Source organism: Rhipicephalus microplus, unplaced genomic scaffold (genome assembly GCF_043290135.1).
Source record: "Rhipicephalus microplus isolate Deutch F79 unplaced genomic scaffold, USDA_Rmic scaffold_904, whole genome shotgun sequence".
Taxonomy (NCBI): Eukaryota; Metazoa; Arthropoda; class Arachnida; order Ixodida; family Ixodidae; genus Rhipicephalus; species Rhipicephalus microplus.
Window position 1 is genome coordinate 17478 of NW_027465457.1, and position 5023 is coordinate 22500.

General features: G+C 58.3%; 2 non-coding genes across 2 annotated transcripts; both read left to right on the forward strand.

Moving 5' to 3' along the window:
* The first annotated feature begins 238 nt into the window (after positions 1–238).
* LOC142795836 (small subunit ribosomal RNA) lies at positions 239–2053 on the forward strand. Its single transcript, XR_012893344.1, has one exon. It is a non-coding gene; the product is annotated as a small subunit ribosomal RNA (ribosomal RNA).
* A 1719-nt stretch (positions 2054–3772) lies between these two features.
* Positions 3773–3925, forward strand: LOC142795835 (5.8S ribosomal RNA). The gene has a single exon (XR_012893343.1). It is a non-coding gene; the product is annotated as a 5.8S ribosomal RNA (ribosomal RNA).
* The last annotated feature ends 1098 nt before the right edge of the window (positions 3926–5023 follow it).

Consider the following 5023-nt stretch of genomic DNA (forward strand, 5'->3'; position numbering starts at 1 on the left):
CGGGCTTGGGCAACCCGCACGGCGCGACCGAGTCGATGCAACGAAAAAGAGCGAGCATGAACGTGCTTCTTGCCGCACGGCTCCCACTCGTCTTTCGGGAAGGTTGTGCCGTAGCGAGCTCGAACGCCGTCATCTCGGAGTGCAAAATAAGCGTGTTGGGGCGCCTGAAGGTGGCCTCCGCCGCACACAGACTGCGTCCGGCCCGCCGAGGGCGAGGACGGACGCGCAGTCGAACGATTACCTGGTTGATCCTGCCAGTAATCATATGCTTGTCTCAAAGATTAAGCCATGCATGTCTAAGTACATGCCGAAATAAGGCGAAACCGCGAATGGCTCATTAAATCAGTTATGGTTCCTTAGATCGTTTCTTCCTACTTGGATAACTGTGGCAATTCTAGAGCTAATACATGCAGTGAGCCTGGAGCCCTTTGGGTAACGGGTGCTTTTATTAGACCAAGATCGATCGGGTTTCGGCCCGTATTGTGTGGTGACTCTGGATAACTTTGTGCTGATCGCATGGCCACGAGCCGGCGACGTTTCTTTCAAGTGTCTGCCTTATCAACTTTCGATGGTAGGTTACTTGCTTACCATGGTTGTTACGGGTAACGGAGAATCAGGGTTCGATTCCGGAGAGGGAGCCTGAGAAACGGCTACCACATCCAAGGAAGGCAGCAGGCGCGCAAATTACCCACTCCCGGCACGGGGAGGTAGTGACGAAAAATAACAATACGGGACTCTTTTGAGGCCCCGTAATTGAAATGAGTACACTCTAAATCCTTTAACGAGGATCAATTGGAGGGCAAGTCTGGTGCCAGCAGCCGCGGTAATTCCAGCTCCAATAGCGTATACTAAAGCTGCTGCGGTTAAAAAGCTCGTAGTTGGATCTCAGTTCCAGACGAGTAGTGCATCTACCCGATGCGACGGCTCGGACTGAACATCATGCCGGTTCTTTCTTGGTGCACTTCATTGTGTGCCTCGAGATGGCCGGTGCTTTTACTTTGAAAAAATTAGAGTGCTCAACGCAGGCGAGTCGCCTGAATAAACTTGCATGGAATAATAGAACAAGACCTCGTTTCTGTTCTGTTGGTTTTTGGAATACGAGGTAATGATTAAGAGGGACGGACGGGGGCATTCGTATTGCGGCGCTAGAGGTGAAATTCTTGGACCGTCGCAAGACGAACTACTGCGAAAGCATTTGCCAAGAATGTTTTCATTGATCAAGAACGAAAGTCAGAGGTTCGAAGGCGATCAGATACCGCCCTAGTTCTGACCATAAACGATGCCAACCAGCGATCCGCCTGAGTTACTCAAATGACTCGGCGGGCAGCTTCCGGGAAACCAAAGTATTTGGGTTCCGGGGGAAGTATGGTTGCAAAGCTGAAACTTAAAGGAATTGACGGAAGGGCACCACCAGGAGTGGAGCCTGCGGCTTAATTTGACTCAACACGGGAAAACTTACCCGGCCCGGACACTGGGAGGATTGACAGATTGAGAGCTCTTTCTTGATTCGGTGGATGGTGGTGCATGGCCGTTCTTAGTTGGTGGAGCGATTTGTCTGGTTAATTCCGATAACGAACGAGACTCTAGCCTATTAAATAGGTGCGGGGTTCCCAGCACCTTACAACCTTCTTAGAGGGACAAGCGGCTCCTAGCCGCACGAAACAGAGCAATAACAGGTCTGTGATGCCCTTAGATGTCCGGGGCCGCACGCGCGCTACACTGAAGGAAGCAGCGTGTCTTTATCCCTGTCTGAAAAGACTGGGTAACCCGTGGAACTTCTTTCGTGATTGGGATAGGGGCTTGCAATTGTTCCCCTTGAACGAGGAATTCCCAGTAAGCGCGAGTCATAAGCTCGCGTTGATTACGTCCCTGCCCTTTGTACACACCGCCCGTCGCTACTACCGATTGAATGATTTAGTGAGGTCTTCGGACCGATGTCCGGCGCGGCCTTTCGGTTGCGCCGGTCTGTTGGAAAGATGACCAAACTTGATCATTTAGAGGAAGTAAAAGTCGTAACAAGGTTTCCGTAGGTGAACCTGCGGAAGGATCATTAACGGATTGTGAAGGGTGAGCGCCTCAGCTGCGTCTGCGCCCGACACTTTCTGCCGCTGACCCCGTTTGGACGCGGGGTCGGCTTTTCCCCACGGGGCTGCCTGAATGTGGAGCGGCACCCCGTGACAAATTGTTGCGCCCAGCGGACGCCAACACCGCGACCTTGGACGGTCGGCCAGGTGGCGGACGCGGGTACAAACGGCGCAACGCACTCATAGGTCGGCTTTCGACCCGCCACTGCACCGTGGCTCGAAGCGCTCGAAATGCGCGACCCGACCGCTGCGGGACCGCCTAGTACTGTAAACAGGAGCGGCGGAGCGCGAACGGCGAGTCGTGGTTACGTCGGTAGAAGGCGAGGCTGCGCGTTCCCGAAACGCCAGCCGAGTGCCCTCCCGACCGTTCGAGCGTGCAAGAACGAGACCCGACAATCGCGCGGCGACTGCCAAGTACGAGAGGAACGGCACAAGCGTCGGCGGTCGGTCAAGGAACTGGCGATGTGACGGGTCCGCTGTGCACCAGTGCATACCGTCCCGCCGTCCGCGGCAAGCGCCTCCGCGTCCTCGGGTGACGGAGGCTGCCGGTCGGTTCTTGCAGGCGAGGGATCTCGCTGGCACCGGTTCGCGTTGACGCGCGGCCGGTCATGGCACGGCGATGCGACGGCCGAGGTGCGCAGTACTCGATGGAGGAACCGCACGCTCCGATGACCGTCCCGCCCTCCGCGGCGTATGCGTACCGACCGTAATGGTTGCAGCAGCGCCGGCCGGCTTTTGAATTCGCCACACGAAACACGGTGCGAGATCGCGGTTAGGGGAGCGTCGACGTTGCCAGGCGTTTTGCTTGCTGCCGAGGGAAAGGCGGCACGGCCACGTCGCGCTCGTCGCGATTAGCGGGTCTGCGCGCTTTGGGAAGGTGCCGCAACGACTTGCCGAAAGAGGAAGCACGGAAGAACGAGGGACTTGGACGTCCCGACAATTGAACGCACTTGCGGCCAGGCCCTTGCTGGCTTCGTTCTTCCGCCTCGAGTAGGCTCGTACGCGGCTCCGGCGCCGAAAGTGGTCCTTGGCACCGACTTCGGTGGACGTGGGAAGTGCCGCGCAAGTACGGCGCGCCTGGCTCCACCTGTTGGCTAAAGTAGGCAGCCGGATCGGCATTTTGGTGTGCGGTGGCAAACCGTGGATGCGAAAAAAGCTTGTGCGATTTCGTGGAACAAAAAGCGGGGGTCCCCCTTTTTATGCGGAGGAGACCGACCCGCCCGCCGTGGTGAACCGCGACGCCACGGTAAAAACGGGAGAGGCTTGTCGATGGGACCGTGCATCCCGCGCTCCACGGAGGCCGGGAGGCGGCCGCCCGAGGAAATGTGTAGCCGTCGAGGCCCGCATCTGCGTGCACTCTTATCCAAATGGGTGTACCGCAGGCATTTTCTGGTTAGGCGGGCCAATGAGAGCGAGCACACAACGATACCTACGGGTCCGGCTTGGAGAACCGGCTTCGACGCCTCCCGAGTATTTATAGAGGGGTGGACCACGAAAGCACTCGCAAGTAGCGGAAGCGAAACGCCGTCCGAAACACACCGTTTGCTCGATTTGCGGCAGCCGAAAAAGGCGCGGCAGAGTTTTGGAGTCCAAGCGTGCGCTGAAAAGCGCCCTTCTTGGCCACTGTTTGGCCGAGTGCCAGAAACGTTTGGTTTTGACTGTACGGAATTGAACAAACACTTTTTCACGACTCTAAGCGGTGGATCACTCGGTTCTCGGGTCGATGAAGAACGCAGCCAGCTGCGAGACTTGGTGTGAATTGCAGGACACACTGAGCACTGATTCTTTGAACGCACATTGCGGCCTTGGGTCTTCCCTTGGCTTCGTCTGTCTGAGGGTCGGATCACATATCAAGAGAGCCTTCGGCGCACAAGGGAACGTGAGCCGTCGACTCGTTTTGACCGCGTCGGCAACACGGACAGCACGCTGAACACCTCACAGCGAGCGCCAACAGCGGCCACTCAAGGGCGAGACGGTGGCGACCGTCGTGCCAGAGCCCAACCGAAACGGGGGCGACCGACTGCATTGAGGATGTGGCACCTCGTTGAGACCGCCGCAGGACTTCGAGTCGGAAGGAAGCCTGCAGGGAAAGTGCGGTCGAGGTTGCGTACTCCTCTCTGCGACCGGGCGCGCAAGAGCTGCGAGAGCCACGGACGCGCAACTTTAACGCACGGTAAACACGAGGAGCGAAAGCCGGCCAGCAAAGCTTCTCCAGCCGTGCGCAAAGTGCGCGAGATCGCAGCCTTGCGTTGCGCTTGTTGCCCTCGAAGTAAGCAGGGTGTCCCGTAGACCGGGCGCTCGAACACGCTGCGGGGCCGTGCCTCCTCCAGGCTTTGCCGCGCGAACAGGGAACGTTCGCGCGCAAAGCGCAGGGAGGTGAGGAGGCTGCGCCCGACGTTTGCGGTTCGCTGCGTACGCGGTTGATGCGGAGAGCACGGCGCGACGACTTGCCGCGAAGCGGAAAAAGTCTCCCGCACGAGTTGGCGAAACGTTGGCGAAGCTTAAGGCGTTCTCGTCGTAGTCCGCCGTCGGTCTAAGTGCTTCGCAGTTCCCGTCCCGTTCAAAAAACTGGGCCACTCCAGTTGGGGCGGGGGCGACGCTACACGAGACGATGCCTCTCGCCAGGCTGCGTGGCTGCCCTTGCGGCGGCGGCGACTGGCCTCGGCGGTGTTTGGGCTTTCGACACGGTCGTTTATCACGCAACTGCTCGGACGACGCACGCGCGCAGCGGAATGCCGCTTGCCAGCCTTGTGAAGATGTGACCCTGTACAGGGTTGCGGGCGCACTTGGTAGGGCGTCGTACTCGGTTCGCGATGGGTTTACGAACGTGTCCCGTCACTTCCACGTCACACCGGTTGTGCGCCGCACGCGTGCAGCGGGGAAGCCGATTGCCAGCCTTGTGAAGAAGTGGCCCTGTACAGGGTTGCGGGCGCACTTGG